Below are 23,930 nucleotides of genomic sequence, written 5' to 3'. Positions count from 1 at the left end.
CATTCATTGAATGTTTGTTCCATAGAAAACTAGCCACAAGAGGAGTCTGGGCCCCAACTGTTTCAGAAAGAAAACAGAACAAGTAAGTCACACTAAGAAAAACATGTTTGGGGTCATAGAGTCTCAGGGAGATCCCCAGGAATCATGTCTCCTAGTACTCACACCCCATGAGTGATTTATTCCCACATGTAGTTTCAGCTTGGTCATGTGATTTGTTTTGACCAATGGAACTCAAGCAGCGTCTGATCTAAACTGAAGGTTTGAAAAGTACCAATGCTCTGGAGCTCATTCTCAGGTTGAGTATCTGGGATGTTACTCCCTGGAGCCATCTGGTCTTATGCAGAGGCTCTGAGGAGAAGGATGGGTGCTCTGATAGATGCTCCCCATTCAGACCCTTTCCTACAAAACCTACTCACTGTCTGGGCATAGGCAAGCCATCTTGTTTCACCCAGTGGAGCTTCCCCTATTAAAGCCAGGGTTCTCTTTAAGTCCTGCCAAAACTGCAGATACAACGGTGTGTTTATTTTACGGCACTATGTTTAGGTCAATTGCTCTTGACAGCGGAAAGAATCTAAGATCTTGTCAGATAATTTGAATCCTATTTCTTGTGCATAACCACCAAGAACCAACAGTCCCTGGATGATGTTCTGGTGGGAGAAACTTAGGCAGGCTAGATGGGGATTTCTCCTTTTGATTGGCCATTTGTGAAACAAAGTTCTCTTCTACTTCTTCCAGAAATTCTACAGAAATGTGACTTGTGGCATTAAAAACAATAAACAACCACATTTAGAAGAGCAGAGAGGAAAATAAAAGAGCCCATTACTGACAGGTCTGATCCCTGATGCCATTTGCATGTGGCAGTTGCAGTCCCAGGATTTCTGTTGTTTGGGACTCCCATAACATGACAGTGCATGTGAAATCCTGGTGCAAAGTCAGGTGTATATAAGCACTTCAATAAAAGATGTGAAAGTATCTACCAAGAGTGTAACCTCACCACAGTGAAAGTGTGAGATGTCCAATCACCACATTCACTGAAGGTTTGAGTCCCACAATTAGAGAGGTGAGCCCAAGTGAGAACCACAACCAAGTATGTGTGTGACTACCCATCACTGTAGTAACAGCAAAGGGAAGGAAAAGAGGCAACACACACACACACACACACACACACACACACACACACAGAAACTGAGGACACTTAGGGAATGAGGCATCAGATCTTTGAGGTGGGAACATAAGGTGAGCAAAATGCAGGGAACCTGAGGGAATGTTTTTCATATCACCATGAACTGTCCATATGTTCCTGTCACCCTAATCAAGGGCTTCCTCTGTCCTCTAAGATTTGAAGCAGTCAAATCCAACAAACTGACTGGATGCTGGGTTAGAAGACCCAGCATGGGCATAACTCATAGTTCTGACAGATACTAATGGCTGACAGGGCAGTCGGGAAATCTGTGGTGTACTAGAAAGGTGTTTAGGGTAACATAAAGTTTTATCTGGTCATGTTCTATCAAAGCATCTGACCCTACCAGTCAGTTAGGAAGTTTCAATAAATATTTGTTGAGTGAATGAATGGTTCCTTTATCTATAAGGAATATACATCCTTGTCTTCTCTAGGTCATCAGCTACTGGCACTCATGGTAGACACACAGCCCAGCAATTTTGCTCTTTACACATTACAAATACATGCTGAAGTGATTGCTTCCTTCATTAGACCGACTTCCCCTCTCATCTCATCCATTTTTGTGCTTGGCTTCTCCAGCGAGGTGGGTTTTCAGACTGGCCATGCTGTAACGTGCTCAGGATACAGAAGGCAGAAGAAACAAACCTTCAAGCCTGTCTAATCACAGACTAAGCGAGACATTCACCCCAAACAGGAGATGTGGTACTAGTCCCATGTGATGGCTAATGCCATAGCAAGAGGCCAAACAAAACCACAAGCCCTGGCCATGCCTGCGTGGCAGGCACAGATCATGGCCTGGTTTTCATTCCCACATCTGTATCCCGTACGTGTGTGAGAACATGAAATAGAAATCGAAGGCTTTGACTGAAAAAAAAAAATTGGGCCTCCACACACTGGTTACCTCAGTGTCTGGCTGATCGAGCTGCCAGCTGTGCCACAGCTGGGCAGCAGATTGCAAAAATCTGGGGAAGATGGGAAAGACACTTTTGCAGATAGAAGAATCTTTCTACACTGGATTCAGTTTGCTTCTTCCATGGAGGAATGGGATTCCATGATGCTGCAACTCAGGCAGTTCTCTTCAAGCAATGCACCATTGTCACGGCATTATGACACAATTTGGCCTATCTGAGTCAGAGTGATTGGGTCCCAAGCCACTGAAGAAAACAGGAGACCTTTGGATTATCAACCCCTTGAAAATTAATTTAACTAATAAATGATTTAATCTAACCATAGTGATAAACACAGTTACAAAGTTGTTCATGGTTGAGTTTAAGTCATATAATGTCCAACTCTCTTCACCAGTGCACTTTTTCCCTACCAGTGTCCTTCCTGCCTTCCCCACTGCCATCTTTTCCTGCCTGCCTCTGTGGCAGATACTTCTCTCTCTCTCTCTCTCTCTCTCTCTCTCTCTCTCTCTCTCTCTCTCTCTCTCTTAGACACTTGTTAATGAAGGTCAACCCCCCTTTTTAATGAAGAAAAGAGATACTTCTGAACTCTGTGCCATGCTCCTTAGATAATTAATGCTCTCAGCTGGCATCAAGTCTCAGTGATGGTTCATTTCCCAGACAGGCCACAAATACTTGGAAGGACCTAGCAGCATGCAAACACTATGGCTTAAGGGGATGGTGGCACTGGTTCAGATCCAGTTCTGTTAACCGGAAGGGGTCAAGATCTCAGTGGGAGTCTCACAGCATCTGCAACTCTGAATTGACTCACTTCTATCTCCACAACATTTTGAGCTGTGGAAGCCTCACGGGAAGAGGTGTGCAGGAAGAAGTGGAAGAAGGACGGGGCATTTCAGAAAAAGATTCCTGTCTTAAAGTTACTGCTGTGAACTTAGACACCATCAACATTCGGGCGATGGCAGGGATAAGCCCAAAGATTGGGAAGCCACAGAAGATGGCCATGGAGAATGGCCATGAGGGAGTAACCCCAGGGGGTACCATAAAGGATAGCCAGAGGAGATAATCATAAAAAATAGCCTTGAAAGATGGTGACAGGGATGGACATGGAGCTCTCAGAAATCTCACTCGTCAGCAGTCCTTATACCTCAAATGTACTCAAAGGTCATGGTGGATGTTAATAATAAAAAAAAAAAAAACTTTGAGTCACACATAACTAAAATCAAGTGCAAGTGGCAATTCCTATTGTTGCTGCTCATCCTCAAAGTCTCCTGGCTCTCAGGAGTAGTTCTAGAACCTGGAAGATCTTCCATGAGATTCTTCAGAAGGTATGCAAAGGTTTGTTTTTTTCCCAGTGTGATGTTGCAATAAGCTAAGAAGCATCTGTGTGCCTCCAAATGGCCTCGAATGTTCTGCAAGGTAATTAGGTCACAAGGCAGAATTCCCCTGATGGGCTTAGCCACTGTACTAGAAGAGATAGGAGAAAGAGGACTGCCATGTGAAAATGAAGATGTATGCAACTCGATTTCCTTGCTCTGTGCTTTCCAGATCCAGGGTTGCCTGAGTTTAAACTTCTCTGCCTTTGGAATAGGAAAAACCACTTGCTGGTTAAAACAATCAGTTTACAGCAGCCAAACAGACCAATCAGGCCTCCATCCTAGCCCTGTCTTACAATCCCCACTTCTTAGAGCACTGTGGCTGGCTGGTCATGGTGTTGTTATATTCACACATTCATATGCACATTCACACTGCTGACAAGCCCTGACCAGAACACCTTCCTGCTACTTCTTTGTGTGGCCTGTACAAAGTCTTAGAAAGAGTTTTGCCTAATTCTTCATCATGCTGACATTATAACAGAGAATTAAGGGCCAGAAAGAAGGTATAGGTATTAAGGCACCTGCCTTGCAAACACAGACTCTAGTTATATCCCCAGCACTACCTATGACCCCCAGAGTAATACCAGGAATGTTTCCTGAGCATGAAGCCAAGAGTAAGCACTGACCATTGCTGGGCTTTGGCTACTTTGGATCACATTTGGCAGTGCTTAGGGGTTTCGACTGGCAACACTTGGTTGTGCTCAGAGGATGAAGATTGATGCAAAGCTCAGCCTGTTAAGCTGGCAAGACTTTGGATTTTGCATTGAAATTAGTTTCATTATCAGATGGTAATAGATTGTAGTGTATACACTACATAGTAGATGCTCAGATATCTTTTAGTTGAAATGAATTCAATTCTTCCTGGAATATGACCAAGTGAATATAATGTATGCATGCCTTTTGGAATGCTTCCCACACTTTCCTTGAAATGGTATTTTCTATAGGCAGATAATGGTGGTAATTCTAAATGACTAATGACTCAGTTTCCCCAAATCTAATTTAAGACTAGGCAAAGCAATACTTGCCTAATCACAACAGCAAATAATAAATGTCTTAAAAATTTAGAGTGCCAAAGAGATAGCACAGAGTGTAGAGTACTTGCCTTGTATGTGGCAGACCCAGGGCTGATCTTTGGATCTATATGGTCCCCTGAATACTGCTAGGAATGATCTTGAGTGCAGAGCCAGGAATAAGCCCTGAGCATAGTCAGTGTGCCCCACCAAAAACCCCTACCCCCTTTCCAACAAAAATGTTTTCAACTTAATAAAAAATACACAGGGCCCGGAGAGATAGCACAGCGGCGTTTGCCTTGCAAGCAGCCGATCCAGGACCAAAGGTGGTTGGTTCAAATCCCGGTGTCCCATATGGTCCCCCATACCTGCCAGGAGCTATTTCTGAGCAGACAGCCAGGAGTAACCCCTGAGCACTGCAGGGTGTGGCCCAAAACAAAAAAAAATAATAATAATAATTTACTGCATCTGTTCCCTACATAATACCACTTTACACCTAAAAAAGTTCTTGGGGCTGAAGAGATAGCATGAAGGTAGAGTGTTTGCCTTGCATGCAGAAGGACAGTGGTTCGAATCCCGGTATCCCATATGGTCCCCCAAGCCTGCTAGGAGCGATTGCTGAGCATAGAGCCAGGAGGAACCTCTGAGCACTACCGGGTGTGACCCAAAAATAAATAAATAAATAAAAACAACAAAAAAAATACACAACATTTTTATACTTAGGAAATTGATAAAGGTTTTGAAAATGAAACTCAGTGTTGACCCAGGAAAGAAAATATGTAAGTTCCCTTACATATCACTGTTGGGAGATTAAATTGATACTTCCAATATACAGATGTCTGTGCATAATATACCATTTATGCAGAACAAAGTACTTACAAGGGTGCTCATAAAAGCATTACTAATAACTATGTGGTGGGGTTAGTTTCTGATATTAGAGATAAATCAATACATCAACATTTTAAAATAATCTATTCATCAGAGAGGATTGGAAAAAGAGTGGAAGTATTAAAGTTCATGCCTTTCATGGTCAACCCTGGATTGATCCCTGGCACAATATGATCCCTCAGAGCATTACTGTGTACAGCCCAGGAGACCCACAAGCACTGCTGGAGACATCCTGAAAGTTCCACATGGCACTGGGTGTGGTCCAAAACCAAACAAACAACAAAAGACTGAGGGACTCTCTTACTACAAAGGTAAGATTGCACCCAAACTGACAAACAAGCATCATGCTGGTGATGATCATTCTAGCCCTTTAATATAGGAGTAAGCTTCCTTGCATTAAGCTGACCCCGGTTTAATGTTTGGCACCTCTGAGGGAACCCCTGAGTGTATAATGTTATGAGATCACCTCACACACTGTATTTCTAATTCCAGGCAGATGGTTCTGAAGCAGGTAGGGTAGCTTTGAAGGATTAATAAATCAAGCCAGTCAGGAAAGAATCACAGAGTCTGTTTGCTTCTTGCCTTGTGGTATCTCTGAAAGCGCCAAACCAAACTATTCTTTCTTTATTAAAACAATGCCAGTTCACCAGGAGAGGGAAAGTCAAGTGATCCAGGTGGGCTTTTACACATCAAAGGGAGAGGTTTAAAGAAAAGAGAAAGATGGGGGAATGCCTTTGTTTTGGGTTAATAGCTGGATGTCATCTTAAAATTTCACCCTTTCTGTTCAAAACAAAACAAAAAAAATTTGAGAAAGGCTATAAAATTTTTGTTTTAGTTTTCTCCCCCAGAGGTGGGAACCCCAGATCAGAACTTGCAAAAGTAGTTGTTATTTTGTGTAGGCACAGTAAAAGTTGGTTGTAAAAATATAAAAGGTTGGGGCCAGAGAGATAGTATGGAGGTAGGGCATTTGCCTTGCATGCAGAAGGATGGTGTTTCAAATCCCAGCATCCCATATGGTCCCCCGAACCTGCCAGGAGCAAGTTTTGAGTATAGAGCCAGGAGTAACCCCCGAATGCTGCTGGGTGTCACCCAAAAACACAAAAAAAGGTTAAATTGTATACATCATTTCTCAAAACAATCAACTTTTTCCATATCTTTGTCATACAAATCACAAATTTTTTATAGACTTCTTGAACATAAACATTAGAACCATTCTGCAGAGACACTTAATTTGAAAATTCTTAAACATTCTCCTAAAAAGGTAAAAACAACACAAAAAATTCTCACACTGAGCACTGTAATACAAATCTATAAATCTGAGATCTTTTTCGATAAATCACTCTAAACAAAATCATAAGAATATTTCTGCATGCTTGAAAATAAGTTTGCTAAAACATTCTTTTTTTTTTGTGGTTTTTGGGTCTAAACATACTTATTATGAGTGCTGTAATAAGAAGGATAGAACCTAAGTTCTTTTTTACATTGACTTCTGTGGACGAAGACATTAGAACATTTTCGCAGACATAAAAATTGAGAGTAAGTTGCTAAATAATATACACAGTTAAACATCAGGGCAACTGGGAAGCATTTACTAGAATAGCTGAGAACGAATATAAATCTAAAAACATTGGAGCTGGAGTGATCGTACAGTGGTAGGGCATTTGCCCTGCATACGGAACGAACCTGGGTTCTATCCCCAGCATATCATATGGTTCCCGAGCCTGCCAGGATCGATTTTTGAGCACCAATGGGTGTGGCCCCAAAGCAAACAAACAAATCTAACAACATTTTGCACTTTGCCAGAACTCTGCAAACTAATATTAAACCATGAGGTCCAGGGTTCAATCCCTGGAACTGCATAAACAAACAAAACCCAAACTTAAACCAAACATGGTGTTGTTTTCAAGAATACTGGTATATGGCCCGGAGAGATAGCACAGCGGCGTTTGCCTTGCAAGCAGTTGATCCAAGACCAAAGGTGGTTGGTTCGAATCCCGGTGTCCCATATGGTCCCCCGTGCCTGCCAGGAGCTATTTCTGAGCAGACAGCCAGGAGTAACCCCTGAGCACTGCCGGGTGTGGCCCAAAAAACAAAAAACAAAAAACAAACAAAAAAGAATACTGGTATATGATGACATTCTTCAAAGAAACAAACAAAAAAATAATCAGAATGTACTGGGGGAAAAATCTTGCTTAATTATTCTATGTAGAATATTTTGTAGTAAAAAATGATAAAAACAAAGACAAGCCACAATTTAAGTGAAGATACTTACAGTTTGGTTGCTGTAGCAAGGATTATCATTCAAACTTAAATAACTTACAAATAAGTAAAAGAAAATGAGTAATAATTTAAATGAGTAATAAAAGAAAATGAGTAAAAATCAGAGCAAGAAAAATCAGTAGCACACAGAAATAAGAAATGCATATTAACTATGAAAATATAAATGGAATCTTGAAATGTTATTTTATATCTATTAGGGGCTCTAAAGTCAGTCGATCTAATAGTCCTAAGTGACTGGTCAGACTAGTCACTGCTGGCAGAAGGATCAATTTCTACGATCATGCAAGCCACATGATAAAGCTTATCCTGTGTCTCCTGCACCCAATCTCGTTCTTTCAAATATTCCATCAAAATAAAAAATCTCAGGTGTGCACAGGGATGATTCAACATCATTTCACTCAGACATAAGTTCAGTGGGTATAATGAGAGAGCACACAGGAGATAACCAGGTATTAACTAGAACCATATTATTCAACATACTTCAAAACCAGACCAGTGAGTGAACGCAGAAAGTCGCAAAAGAATACACACTTTGGATTTGACTTGTTGAAGGATTATTATTTCTATTATTTCTGAATACACAATGCATAGTCAAAGCATGGAAACTGGCAGCAAATGCTCAAGCTTCATTCAGCACAGAGCTATGGCTTTTCCAAGGTTTCTGGTGCCCATCTTAAAGTCTCACAAAAAGTCTGATTATAATTCAAAAAAAGTTTACAAATGCTTCTGCAGGAGATTAATACTGCCTATGTTTTGTTCATCACACCAATAAGCAGATTTAGGCATAAAGATTACAGACATAAGTGAGAGTTTGAGTTAATCGGAAATTAATTTTCTTCTTCGGTAAATGATCAGAATTTTACATAGTAATAACCTGTGATCATTACAGATGAATGAGTGCATCTCTAGAAAGTTTTCAGTTTGAAATATTTTTTGTTGTTGTTTTGGAGGGGCACACTGAGCAATGCTCAGGGGACCAAATAGGATGCTGGGGCCTGAATCACTGTTGCATGTAAGACCCTGCCTGCTCCTTCCTTCCTTCCTTCCTTCCTTCCTTCCTTCCTTCCTTCCTTCCTTCCTTCCTTCCTTCCTTCCTTCCTTCCTTCCTTCCTTCCTTCCTTCCTTCCTTCCTTCCTTCCTTCCTTTCTCTCTCTCTCTCTCTCTTTCTTTCTCTCTCTCTCTCTCTTTCTTCTTTCTTTCTCTCTTTCTTCTTTCTTTCTCTCTTTCTCTCTTTCTTTCTTTCTTTCTTTCTTTCTTTCTTTCTTTCTTTCTTTCTTTATTTCTTTCTTTCTTTCTTTCTTTCTTTCTTTCTTTCTTTCTTTCTTTCTTTCTTTCTTTCTTTCTTTCTTTCTTTCTTTCTTTCTTTCTTTCTTTCTTTCTCCTTCTCTCTCCCTCTCTCCCTCTCCCCCCCCCTCTCTCTCTCTCTTCTCTGTTTCTTTCTCCTTCCCCAATAGACTATTATCAACTATTATCAGCTGTCCACAGAGATTTTGTTGTTAGTTTTTTTTTTTTTTGGGTGGAGGAGTCACACCTGGCAGAACTCAGGCCTTACTCCAGAGTAAGGCTCAGAGACCATCTGGGGTGCCAAGGATCAAATGAGTTGGCTTAGTATAAAGCAAGATCAGTATCCATTTGTTTAGTTTGAAGCTGGAAAAGGCATGGGTGGGTGCTATTACGATGAACTTTTCTCCTTTCAATAAGTAAGCAAACCTCATCAAGAATTTCCAGAGACTCTTCCAGAGTAAATGGAAACATTGGTGCTTCTTTATACTTTTCTCCCTAAGTCATGCTCATGGACAAAACCCCCCAAATAAAAATAAATAAATAATCTAAAAAAAAACGCAAAAACAAAACACAAAACACCACCCACCCCCAAACATAAACATAGCAAACATGTCCCTGGAACCCAGTCTGTGGGCCCATTTCACAGGGCTGACACCTCGTTTGTGCTCTTTTCCACATAACAGCCCATGTGGTACACAAAGTTCAGTCTTGCTTTTTCCACATTGCTCAGTGCAATTTCCCTGTGAGCTGTATGGATTTTCCACCTGGACACCCCAGCAGCGAGTCTTTCATCTGGGTCCTGACATTCGGGACCCAGACAGCAGTGGTGTCAGTGGCACAGGTGAAGATCAAGCCTCCCAGGCCTGTCTTTACATTGGAGAGTCATGGTTGCAGGTCCTGGTGTTTCTGACCAAATCCCACCGGCCCCTTAGATTTGGGGATTAATCACAAATCCAGGCTGTTCCCATAATCTGACAGGATCTACATCAGTTTCCCATAAACCACTTTAATTAATATGCAAAAATGGTTCACACTGAAACCTGTTAACTCCCCAGCAACTTTGCATCAAAATGAAACCCGGAAACAGAGGATGAAGGAGAAGCATAGAACAAGGACTGAGCAAAGGGCAGGGATTACCAACCCCCTTCCCCAAATCTCCAAGTGTGCACCCACTTGAAAGCTTTTTAAAACACCTTCTTGAGTTTTCCTAAATAAGAAGTTTTAGAGGAAAAAAAAACGGATTTTTAGAGTTTGATTTCTGGGCTACACCAGTGTTCAAAGGCCACTCCCAGTGAGGTGCTTGGGGGATAGATCCTGGCAAGAGATCTTGCTCAAGGGATGATATGGTGCTGAGGATGGAACCTCTCTCATGCAAAGGCTGTGCTCATCTTCCCAGCCCTTCCCCTAGAAGGCTTCAATATTGAGGCATTATTGATTCCTGCCTAGATACATTGGGCCACTGTGAACAGACACAGCAACCAGCAACCTCTCCCACTCCAGGGTCCCATGGCTGATTCTCCCTTCTCCCCAATCTTAAGGGCTCCCTCAGATGTCATCTCATTAATACAGGAGTCACCTTCCTCCTTTCAACTGTTAGGTAATAGTCAGGTTGGTTGTGAGCAGGCCCTGAGGTAGGCCCTGTGAGTGAAGATATGAATAATATGAGTGCAGATATAAAATATAAGACATGAGCCTAATATTTTGTCATTCGAAGGAGTGCATGTATATTCTAATATTGCACTTGACTTGGGTCAGCTGCCCCCACATCTTGCCTCTTCTTTCTTTCCTTCATTCCTTGGCCCCTCCCTGAAACCCCAAAGCCTTCATCAGTTTGCACCAAGGAAACCAACCATGCTCTAGCCTCTTAGGGGGACCATTTGGGGGAAAACTGACCGTCTGTGACTAACTTGTCATGGCCACAATTAGACTTCAGGGTGCACCCACGTACATCATGAGGCCCTTTAAAGTGGTGGGCAGGCAGGAAGGTGCCTGGCAGAAGGCAGTTACTCTAGCCATATGCAGCCACAGAGGGAATTTCAGGAACACTCACACCTCCCTCATCACTGTGTCCTTCCTGGGGTCCTTGGGGGGAAGGTGGCCCACGCAGGGCCAAGGCATATGCTGTTCTTCCTGCGGCCTTTTCTCAGTTTCTCTGAAGGTGCCTGAGGGGGAGGCTCACAGTGCTTTTTCAGAAAGTGGTGAGAAAGAGAGTGGGCAGTTTGAGGATTCATCTCTCACTGGCCTGCCTTTGGAAGCACAGAGAGAAATAGACATCTGGGTCTTCTCCAAGGAAAGTGTTAGCTGCAGAGCAATGGATGAGAGCAATGGAAGGGCCTCTGAAGAGGTACCATGGGGCCTCCTGCTCTGGAAACTATTCCTGAAGCCACCTCCAAAGCACAAGGTGTGGCTCTCTGGTATGGGCAGGGAGCCCCAACCCCATGTACCCCATGTACCCCATGTAGACCATGTACCCCAACACTGAGACATATACCCCAACACTGGAGCTTGTCCCCAACAACAGAGCCTGTTTCCTAACATTGGAGTACAAGCTGAGGCATACACCCAACAATGAAGCATGCACCTCTATACTGAGGCATGCACCCAACAATGGAGCATGTAGCTAAGTATTGGAGATGCCCAGCCATAGCCATTTACATGGTATATGAAGGTCACATGCCTATGCCCATTGGGCATCACCTTGTACGTGATTCTGAGAACTGGAAAGAGAATGAGGTTGGGAGTAGGGGAGGGGGGCCTTCTATATCCCATGAACCAACATCTCACTCAAGACCTCTGTGAATTCTGAAGTAAAATCCAGCTTTCTAGGTGATCATGAGAGTTCATTTGTCAAAAGCATGAGGAGAGAAAGAATATTTTTATTCAGCATTTTCGGACTTAATTTATCGATTGGAAAAATATTTAGACAGATGCCATATTTGTCTTGACTCTTGCGGAGGTTTAGGTCCTCTGGAGATAGAGTGGGGAGCATTTCCCCCACACATCAGGGCCAAAGCCAAGAAGACGACCTTCTCCTCGGGGCTGCGGATCTCTGTGCTGCCCTCACAGAGGCGGGTCCCTGAGCAGCTGTAGCTTTTCAGGGTGCTGGGAGCCCCCATGCGGGGTTCTGTGCTAGTAGAATGGGGCTGAGTCATGCTGAGCTATTTTTAGGGCCTGTACATTGGCAAGGATTTTGGTGCTCCTGGTGGACGCTTCCAGCTGGAGTCCCTGTGGGCGAGGCTTATATGTTCAGGCCCCACATGCACGGCCTCCACTGCTCCACCCGATTTCCGGGTGTGTCCTACCCGGGGACTTCACAACAGGATCCTCCTCGTGCCTGTGGGCCTGTGCCAGAAGGCGGGACCTTCTGGAGCCTCCTCTGTGTCTTGTGTTTGTCTCTCTCCACACCCTATTCCCATAGGGACAGCTGGAATGTTCTCTCATTCCTGGACAGAAGAATAAAAGGGCTCTAAAGACTATCAGGGAAGCATGGCAAAGGCAGGGAAGAACAGCCCATTGGCCCCTAGGTTTGCAGGCCCGCTGCTTTAGGGAAGCAGAGAGCCGGGGCCTGGACAAGGGGCCTGTTCTAGGGCCATAGGAAGGTTCATTTTGGGGGGGCACCGCACAAAGATGTCAGGGAGCCTTTTGTAGTCAGTGCAGGCTGAAAAATAGGAAAATTGGGAAAATAGAAAGCAGAGTAGCTAGGTGTGGCATCCAGGTGACAAGGGTCAGATTGTCCCCACATGCCTCAAGACTTGATGACAATGCTGGCTTGGGGTTGGTGGGCACCATAAGATACATCTGCAGAGCAGGCTTGACCATCTACCTTGCCTTCCTAGTTTGTCCTCCAAGACAACCCTACCTCGGAGTTCCCTTGATTCCCTCTGGTCCTTTTTCAAGAGGCAATTAAGACAACACCTATGTGGGTACTTCCATCTTTCTATTTCCTTTTGAAGTGCCAGTGCTGCTTCCAGGCCCAGCCTTAGACTCTACCATAAAAGCACAATAAAGACCAAGTGTTACCATGGGCTGAAGCTAGCCTGGGAGTGGCACAGCCCTGACAATGCATCCACGTTAAGACCCAAATCCCATAGGTGTCCCTGTTTGAGGATCATCTTTGCCTCTTCTTACTACTTTTATGGGCAGAAGCCCCTCTAACTGCCTCAAGATGAAAAGAAACCACTGTTGACACTCCGAGCCCAAGGGATGATCCAAAGCATTATCAAACTATTGAGATGTTTTCATGAGTGGGTCCCTTGGAACCTGCATCACTCAACACCCACATGGAGCACTTGCCTTGGGCTGTAAGCAGCTCAACACATTACTTACTACCTCTGCTCACTCTCTGGGCTTTCCTATCTTGTACATCAGCACATCAATGGACTTAAAGTGGTCAAGCAAACCCAAAGGGAGAAGAGTAGGCTCATGGGAAAAGGCTTCCAACCTACATGCAGTCCCTTAAAGGTAAAGCAGATGGAGTTACTATTCTGATTCTCAAGTGGAAGCTTCATGACAAAGACATCTTAGGTACACCTGGGACAGGTTTAGATTTAGAGCAGGAATATTGCAGGCACCTATTAGTCTCATGAAATTCATTCTGGAAATATTGGCTTGAAATTTGAAATCGACTTAACTTGAAATTGAAATTTATTCTGGAGATATTGACTGAGTTCCTGCCAGTGCCACAGTTTCCTAATGGCTGTAAACTCAACCCCCTTCACTTCTACTCGAGAAAATAAACGGGAAGACCTGGAAGAGTATGCAAGTAATGGAAAGCAAGATAAACTGGCTGTGGGGAGGAGAAGGCAGGGGGTGGGGATAAAAATGCTATTTTATTTGAAGGAGTTGGATATACTATTCACAAGAAGAGGCTCAAAAGAATGGAGCAGGGCTCAGAGATACATCTGGACCATAGAAGGAATGCCAAGTTTCTTTGAGCAGAGAAGCAAGTGCAGAGGGCTGGTGTATTTGGAGAAAAATTAATGGGATGGTTTTAAGGGGTGAATGGGCTGGGAAAGAACATGATGAGAGAAGACTATGCAAACTCTTGTCTCTGTATAAAGTAGAAAACCCATGATGAACTTAGATTTCTAAGACTTTTTTGCTAGTCATGGATGATAGGGACAGAGAATAAAATCCTGAGATCACAGTAAATCAGAGTAATAATCCAGGAGAGAAAAGCTGGTAGGAAAGAATGCTCAAGAGGGGGCCAGATTTCTGGAGGTCCTTGGAAAGGAGAGAAAAGATGATTTTCAGAGCATATACAAATGGAGCTCAAATGCAGTTAGGGCAAAGTTTGTCAGTAGCAACTGGTAGAATGGAGTCAAGTCGTTAAGTGGTAATCTTATGGGAAAGATATTGGGGGGTTGGTTTTGTTTGGGGAGGTATTAAGAGAGTATTTGTGGAACTGTTGAGAGGATAAGTAATAAGTATATGATCTCTGTTTGTGGGACATACTGAGCAGTGATCAGGATTTACTCATGCATTCAGGGATCATTTCTCTCTCTCTCTCTCTCTCTCTCTCTCTCTCTCTCTCTCTCTCTCTCTCTCATACACACACACACACACACACACACACACACACTATCTCTCTCTCATGAAAGGCAAATTCAATTGAAGCCATAGAAAAGAGTGAAGAGATGCTTCTTAAATAAAACTTTTGAGTCATTTTGTTCTAATGAGTCTTTCAAAGGATTGTTAATAAAATACAGGAGCTTAAGCTAAAGCATGATATTGCCTGGTCTCAAAATAGTCCCAAAGGGTTGCTGAAGACCAACAAGCAATGAGACAAGACGCTCTGAATTGCCATCAGTAATAACAGACATATTTTTAGAAGGTTCAGATTTCCTTCCCTCCCCAAACATTTTTGTGGTGCTATTACAATTTTACCAGAAAGTTAGGACCAACATAAAAGTCGCACAAGCTTTTTCTTGAGAATTTGCAGAAACAAACAACTTTTGGTCACAGTGCTCTCTGGAAATTCAACTGGAGCTGGTTCCTACGCAGACAGGACTGTAATCCCTGACAATGACTTACTTTAATAGACATGATGTTGCTGAGGTAGAGCTACTTTTGTTATCTCTGTGGTGTGCTTGGCCAGAAGCAAAAACAACTATTTTTGTGAATAACTTCCTATTGATGGTATCTGGCCTCCAAATTCCAAAGAATTAAAAAATTTGAATGTCTGCAACTAGACTCAAGGAAATGTATTAGGAACGGTTCTGTGGGAGATATGATAAACATTAAAAAAAATCACATTGGAAGGGCTAGTGAGATAGCACAGCATGCAGGATATTTGCTTTGTATGCTGTTGATTTGGTTCAATCCCCAGCACCCCATATGGTCCCCTGAGCACTGTAAAGTGCAATCCCTGAGCTCAGAGCTAAGAGTAAACCCCCCAATCCCACCAAAATTTATATTAGGGCTTCAATTTTTCCACTGCCTGTTTTCTCTCTGAAGATACTTAGTGATGCTTGCAAATATAATGCAAAAGGGTGTCTTGGCTTAAGAAAATCCTCTGTGGGAGTGTTTCTTTTTTATACATAGACATACACACAATTTTTCAATCAAGATCTAGTAGGAACTTATTATTAGTATTAAAGAATCTATCGGGGCCGGCACGGTGGCGCTAGAGGTAAGGTGTCTGCCTTGCCAGCGCTAGCCTAGGACGAACCTCGGTTCGATACCCCATTGTCCCATATGGTCCCCCAAGCCAGGAGTGACTTCTGAGTGCATAGCCAGGAATAACTCATGAGTGTCACTGGGTGTGGCCCAAAAACAAAAACAAAAAGCAAAAACAAGAATCTATCCAAATGCATATTAAATCACAATTAAAAACTACACCAATGCTCTTTAGAATACAGTTCAATAAGAAAGATGAGCTGAGGCTGGAGTGAAAGAGTTCAGCAGGTAGGGCATTTGCCTTGCACACAGTTGACCCAGGTTCTATCCCAGATATCACATATGATTGCCTGAGCCTACTAGGAGTGATCTCTGAGTGCAGAGCCAGGAGTAAGCCCTGAACATTGTTAAATGTGGCCCAAAAGCAAGCAAGCAAACAAAAAAAAGGTGTATGTATGTGAATGTACTAATAAATCAGAGACAAATAAGTAAAAACCCCAAACACAAAATAGTAATCTTAAGAATCTAAAAAAAAAAACCCATGTTTCTTTGCCTTCAAAACACTTTATATTTTGCATAAAAATGCATTTATGTTTCACTGTCTACTGTCAAGTTACACTGGTTTATTTTTTGTTTGTTTGCTTTTTGTTTTGGGGTCAGAATGGCAGGGTTCAGGGTTTACTCCTGGCCTTAGTCAGGCTTCTGCTCAGGGATCACTTCTGGTAGAGTTTGAGGACCTGTGATTGAACCTGGGCTGTCGATTCTAAAGCAAATGCATTAACTTCTTTACTAGCTCTCTGGCTCTTGATTAGCCTATTTTTGTAAATCCCCTCCCCCACTGATGGACATTGGGTACTAGGTACTCAGTAGCATGTAGAATTTTTTTAAAGTAACTTTAAATAATAAAATAAAAATCAACTTACATCTTTTCCATTTTTTTCCTATTCCCTCCCCAATCCATCTATATGAGCTTAATCTGATATGGATCTCATGCCAAGTTAGTTTTTTGAATTTGAATTAAACTGATACTGTTTTCAAAAGGTGGTTTTCTTCCTTACAAAGTAAATCAAAAGAAAGAATCTAACAGCAGGGACTGCCTGTGCCAGAAACACTTTGTAAACCCCATTCACCAGAGGGAATAAGAAAATAGACTTAAAGGACTTGGAAAAACAGATATTTTCAGTACTTTGTTTAAAAAGAAAAAAGCTACAAATTTCCAGTCAAGAATGGAAGGAAGGGGAATGTGGCTTTTATGCTGAAAATGAAACTCAGGATATCTGGTTTCTAATTCCAGAGCCAAAGCTGTTGTACCAGATCAATGTTTCTCAGCCTGTAGTTTAAGAGGATCCCAGTAAGCCCCAAAATATTCTAAGGCACACAGGTGAAAATCATGTCAATGGGGGTCCACAGCATGAAACAAGAGGGGAAATTGGTCTATAGAGAGGTATAGGAAAGAATATAGGTAGGGAGGGAGCCACGTTTGGGAAAATATTAAGAAAAACAAATCTAGGTAGTCTTGATCAAATAATTTAATTTTCTCAATGTGCTCATCTGAAAGTTCTATAAATCTGCAGTTCCTCCAAGTGGAATTCCTTCAAATGACTTGATTTTGACATCATTTTAAGGGAGAAAACCTTGCCAAAGTGAGAGAGAACATCTCTTTTTTTTTTTTTTTTTTTTTTGGTTTTTGGGTCACACCCGGCAGTGCTCAGGGGTTACTTCTGGCTCCATGCTCAGAATTCACTCCTGGCTGACTCAGGGGACCATATGGAATGCCAGGATTCAAACCAATGATCTTACGCATGAAAGGCAAACACCTTACCTCCATGCTATCTCTCCGGCCCCGAGAGAACATCTCTAACATGGCAAATTCAAGGTTCCTCTACCCACAAGAAAAATCCATCAATAAAAATCATTGCAAATCAAGGCTGGTGACTGCTCAGAATCCAAGTCTCATTAATCCTCTGTGGGCGGACATGAAAACTACCACTGTGGGTTCTAATCAAGCTTTGCCAGAAAGGGGGTGTGTCCTTGGGCAAGCAATGGAACATCCCCCCCCCCCAAAAAAAAAACCCAGCTTTATTGGGAAAAAAAAAAAGCAAAATCGAATCAATGGTACCTATTTCAAGTGCTCTGGATGTGATCTGTGTATTTATTTATTTATTTAATTTATTTTTTGGTTTTTGGGTCACACCCAGTGTTGCTCAGGGGTTACTCCTGGCTGTCTACTCAGAAATAGCTCCTAGCAGGCACAGGGGACCATATGGGGCACCAGGATTCGAACCAACCAGCTTTGGTCCTGGATCCACTGCTTGCAAGGCAAACGCCGCTGTGCTATCTCTCTGGGCCCTGATCTATGTATTTATCTATGAAGCTATCATCCCAGTAAGAGAAGTTAGTATCTGCATATCTCTTAGGCCCTCCACATGTTCTCTCTGTATTCCCTGCCATCTTCCAAGCAAACACTGTTCTACTCTTGTCACAAGAGAAACTTTTGGGGAAGTCTGTTTCTCATAGATGTTAAAGTGAAAAACAAGTTTGCCCTTTTCAGTTCCTATCTCATAGAAATAAATAACATAATGGAATGAAAAACTTCAATAGAAACTATAAAAACATCCACTCTACTTCATCAATGTATTTTATAAAAACATCTACTCCACTTCAATTTATTTTACACCTAAGTATTAAACATCCACATACATATAGCTTAAGGGACCTGGTGACACATCAGTGAACAAACCCATGTAGCTGCTCTCATGGACCACTAGACAGTGAATGGCTTTATATATTTGGAGGGGGGGAGTGACACATTTGGAAGTGGCACTCAGGGCTTATTCCTAGAATTGCTAAAAGGACCAAGGATCAAACCAGGGTCAGCTGCAAGCAGCACAAGAGCCTTAACTTATTCTGTACTATCCAGTGAGATAACAGGGCATACAGTACATGAATCAGGAGGCCTAAAGGATGAAATACCACCCAAGCTCTTCTATAGAAACTATTGGTGCATGTGGAAAAGCAGAGGAACCAATTAGGATACTACTGCAGTTGTTTCGGCAATAGGCGATAGTAGGTCAAAGTAAAGAAGGTAAGAAGATATCAGGCGGTAGATACACAGATATATTTTTGGTTGTGTTTTCTTCTGGGGTCATACCCAGCAGTACTGAGAGGTTACTCCCAGTTTTGTTCTTGGAGGTTACATCTGGTGGTGTCAGGGAAGCCATGCAATGTTGGGGATCAAACCGGGTCTTCTGCAGGCAATGCATGCGTTCAGCTCTTTGAGTTGGCACTTTGATAAAAATACAAACATTTTTGAAGATATGATAGTAGTTCACAATTTACATTTCCATGTAGCTTTATGAATAAGAATTCTCCCAACTTATGTAAAACTTTATATGGTTCAGGTACTTTCTTTACTGAGCAAATAACATAAATTAACTAATTTAGTCCTTAAGCAACACTACACAGTAAGTTCTACTTTTATAGTCATTTGGAAATGAGGAAAATTAGGAGATGTAGGGGGCCGGAGAGATAGCATGGAGGTACGGCATTTGCCTTCCATGCAGAAGAATTGTGGTTCGAATCCTGGCATCCCATATGGTCCCCTGTGCCTGCTGGGGGCGATTTCTGAGTGCAGAGCTAGGAGTAAACCCTGAGCGTTGCCAGGTGTGACCCCCAAACAAAAAAAAAAGAAAATTAGGAGATATAAACAATGATTAGGTAATGTATCCAGAACATCATAGAAACAGATGAGAGATACATGAATTACCCTAGGGTGTCTGTCTTCAGAGAATATTAACCATAGTATATGTGCCTCACAACGTCAATATTTAACAAATAACTAGTTTGATTTAGATAGACCTTAGTTCATTAAAGACATGGAGAAAATATCTTAATAATGGCCATTCATTCTTAATATTAGGTTCCAAGTATAACATTCAGAACTATCCTTCCCATCCTTTTATTAAAAGCAATGTTAGCCAATATCCAGGTAGCCATTTGCTTAGGTACACTGGAAAGTTGGCTCTATCTGGCCAGATTCTTAAGCATGGCTATCTAGAATGACTAATGCTGTTGGAGATGGCATCCACTGTGGTCACGGAAGTTTGAAAGGCTAGTGCCTGCCTCTGGGTGCATCCCATCTTCCTAATTATTTCCTCTGGATTTCCCCTATGGGAAATGAATATTTTCACTTTATCTCAAGCACATAATAAACCAATAGCTCAAGATTTTTCATCAACAAGAATGAGTATATATTCTGATTTTCATAATCATTTCTTTACTACCCCTCTTCTCTCTGATCTCTTGGAAAATGTGTCAAGAATTTCATGATGGAAAAACAGAATGATAAAGATGTAATAAAGGACTTGAATAGAGGAGTCAATCCATGACAGGGTCAGAGGGAATGTGGCATGACCATGTTGATTCCTGATGCTTCTTTTCTTTGTGTGTTTGGGAGCTGCCCCCAGCAGTGTCAAGAGCTTAGTTCTGGCTATACACTCAGAGATCACTCCTGGCAGATTGGAGGACCACATGTGGTGCTAGAGACTGAACCAGGGTTGGCAGCATGCAAGGCAAGTACCCTACCTGCTGTACTATTGCTCTGATCCAATTCCAGATGTGTTTCCAGGAGACTGTAAACTCCACTTGTGACAGGTGCACTACTGATTTCATCAGATAAAGATATTGCTAAAGAGCTGGGCAAACATGCTCTGAAGTCAGCACACAAATAGGGAATGCTTTTGGAGGTTGAGGCTACATTCTGCTTAATGCTCCAATTGGTTTTACTCCAATATTTCTGGCCAATGCAGAAATCTGTGTGCCTTAAGGAAAGTTGGATAGTGCAGTAATACACCTGATTATAATTCTTTCTTCAGGAGGCAACACATTTCAAATCTTTTTCTAGAAGATTCAAAGAGAGTCATTCTAAGTACAACAGATGAGGCATAAAATCTTTTATGAGCCAGTAAAGAGGAGCTTCTGTCGCACAATGTTTCAAGCAAGATAAAAGCACTCTTTCTTTTCAATCCTGTAAAATAGAGAGAGCTTTATTCATTTCTTCCAGACTGAAAGAAGAAAAAACCTGGTAGATCAGACACAGATATTCTTCTTTCTTTTACTTAAACCTGTCAACAGACATAAGCAACTAAGTCCTCATACATTTTTCTATGACATCTATTACTAACTTAAAGCGGGGAGGGCCAGGGTTGGGTAGGGAAATTCTCCCTTGCATGTTCTGTGACTGTGTATGTCTGTGCTGCTTATCATACTGGGCTTTCAGATCATTTGACAACAGGACCAGAGACACCCACAGTATAGGAGGTAAGATACTTGCCTCACACACAGTTGGCGCTAGTTTGCTCCCCATCAGTGGGCACAGCCAGCAGTATTTAGCACCACTGAGTGTGGCCCCCAAGCAAGAACAAACTAAAAAATAAAAGTAAAAGAGAAAAAGAAATAAAAATAAAAATAAAAGATGACATCATCTGCATAGAAAATCCATAGACTGGGGCCGGCACGGTGGCGCTAGAGGTACGGTGTCTGCCTTACTAGCGCTAGCCTAGGACGAACTGTGGTTCAATCCCCAGGTGTCCCATATGGTCCTCCAAGTCAGGAGCGACTTCTGAGCGTATAGCCAGGAGTAACCCCTGAGCGTTACCAGGTGTGGCCCAAAAACAAAAAAAGAAAATCCATAGACTGTACCAAGAAAAATCCTCATGGAAGGTCTAAATGTGTTTAGAAAGATTATAGGTGACAAGATCAACACTAAAATCAACTGCATTGCTGTATACTAAGAGCAAACAAATAGAACCCAAAGCAAATAACACCACCTACAGTTCTCAAAAGCAAAGGAATGTTTAGGTATAAAGCTAACAAAATATGCTGAGTATCTGTATGCTGAAAATGATAATCACTGATAAAAAAAATTAAAGACCTAATTGAAAAGATATAGTTTGGAAAGTTCAATAAGATGCCAGTTCTTATCAAATTGAATTATAGACTTAAAAATTATTCTGGAGTTAGAAACATAGTACAGGTTTTATGGCTCTTGCCTTTCATTGGCTGACCCTGGTTCAATCCCTGGCACCGCCTATGGTCCCTTGAGCACTGGCAGATGTGACCCCTGAGTGCAGAGCCAGGAGTAGAAGCCATTTGGATTTAGATAAAAAAATTTCTTTTTTTTGGGGGGGGGAAGCTTTAATATGTATTATAAAAATATATAGCTTTGAGCTGGAGCAATAATATAACAGGGAAGGTGTTTATCTCACATGTGACCTATCCAGGTTTGATCCCTGGCATCCCACCAAGAGTGATTTTTGAGTGCAGAGCCAGGAGTAACTTCTTAGCATCACTGGGTAAGGACCCCAAACAAACAATATATATCTTTATAAGATAATATTAATAAATATTATATATAGCATGCTGTTAATGTTTCATATAACATATTGTTTCTCTAACGCCCCCTCATTGGTGTCAGAAGCCTCTACCACCACTGAAACATAACTTTTCTTTCTTTTCCTTTTCTAGTGAATTGATAAGAACTTCCGGATTAAGTTGAATAAAAAAGAGTGATAACATTGGATTTGCTGGGGCCGGCATGGTGGCGCTAGAGGTAAGGTGTCTGCCTTGCCAGCTCTAGCCTAGGACGAACCGCGGTTCGATCCCCCGGCATCCCATATGGTCTCCCAAGCCAGGAGCGACTTCTGAGCATCACCGGGTGTGGCCCAAAAACCATAAAAAAAAAAAAAAAGATTGGATTTGCTTGCACTTTTCCTAATCTTTGATATGGTAGATAAGACTCAATTTCAAATATTTAATCCACTCTGCTTACCTGAAATAAGTCGCACTTGGTTGGGATACATTATTCTTTTCGGAGAAATATATATTTTTAAATTTTATTTTCAATATCATGACTTACAAAACAATTATTGGTAGGGCTTAATACATCAAACATTCTAGCACTCCACCTCTACTAGGGTGTCTCCACTACTGTCTTAATGACACCAGCCCACTTCCATGATAAGCTTCCACTGAAGATCAGTTCTCAGTTTTTGTTGTGTTTGGGCATTTGCTATTCCTTCACTATGTTTCTTTATATCTTGCATATGAGAGAGGTTATTCTGTGTTCATTCCTCTCTTTTTGACTAACTTCACTCAGCATAAGCATGATATGCTTCATCTGTTACATCTATGTAACAGAAAATTGCATGATTTCATCTTTTCTTTTTTTGGGAGGGGGTCATACCTGGCGATGCTCAGGGATTACTCCTGGCTCTGTGCTCAGAAATTGCTCCTGGCTGGCTCAGGAGACCATATGGGATGTCAGGATTCAAACCACTGTCCATCCTGGGTTGACTGTATTCAAGGCAAACACCCTACTGTTCTGCTATCTCTTCGGCTAATTTCATCTTTTTTTAAAGTCAAATAGTATTCTATTGCATCTATGTACCATAGTCTCTTTATCCAGTTGTCTATTCTTGGAACTTGGGTTGTTTCTAGGTTTGAGTTATTGTGAATTATACTGCAATAAAATAGCAATACAAGTGTCTTTTCTGAATAGAGTTTTTGAGCCTCGAGATATATGTCCAGAAATAGAATTTCTGGGTCACCTAGAAGTTCAACTCTTAGTTTCTGGAGAAGTGCTCATATTATTTTCCCAAAAGGCTACATCAGTCAACATTTTCACTAGTAGAGACAGAGGGTTTCTTTCCCCCCACATCCACACCATTGCTGGTTGTTTTTATTCTTTGTGATAAGTGCCAGTCTCATTGTTGTTTTGATTTGCATTTCCCTAATTATATGTGATGCAGGACATTTTTCATATATCTTATGGCTTTTTATATGACTTTTTGAGGAGTTTTTCTTCATTTCTTCCCCCCATTTTTTCTTTCCACCATTTTTCGATGGGGTTGGTTGTTCCTGTTGGGGATTCTTATATAAACATACACCTCTAGTTGTTTCAGTGAGAGTCTGTGACTATAAAATACTGTTCAGTTTTGGTTTTACATTTCAGGTCACAGTCGATGGTGCTCAGGGGACCATGTAAGACTGGGGTTGAACCCAGGTTTCTGCATGCAAAGCCTTTGCTCTTGCCCTTTGAATGTATTTCTCTGGCCCTGCATGTGGAAAAGTTAGTGTTATCTAATGATGTTTTATTTTTCTCCCATTCTTATTACTTTTGCTGAATAAAGAAATGTGATTGAAAGTGATACCTTCCCCACCCAGAGTTCTTATTACATTTGTTTTCTGTCTTTCTGGCTAATAAAAATATATTGTGGGCAAGTGTTCTTTTTCTTCATAGATAACCTCTTCTTTCATTTCTGGTTGTTTTAAAATTTTTCATTTGACATTTCATGCTTTGAAGCTACTAAAATAAATGTTTTGTAGAATTAAA

At 41.7% G+C, this 23,930-nt stretch overlaps 1 protein-coding gene across 3 annotated transcripts in view; it reads right to left on the bottom strand.

The window, feature by feature from the left end:
• The window catches only part of KIAA1217 (KIAA1217 ortholog), a 742,062-nt gene that overhangs the window by 103,998 nt on the left and 614,134 nt on the right, over positions 1 to 23,930 (bottom strand). The gene's annotated exons all lie outside the window — the stretch shown is intronic.

This window comes from Suncus etruscus, chromosome 7 (genome assembly GCF_024139225.1).
Source record: "Suncus etruscus isolate mSunEtr1 chromosome 7, mSunEtr1.pri.cur, whole genome shotgun sequence".
NCBI lineage: Eukaryota > Metazoa > Chordata > Mammalia > Eulipotyphla > Soricidae > Suncus > Suncus etruscus.
This window is presented reverse-complemented; position numbering and strand designations above follow the sequence as displayed.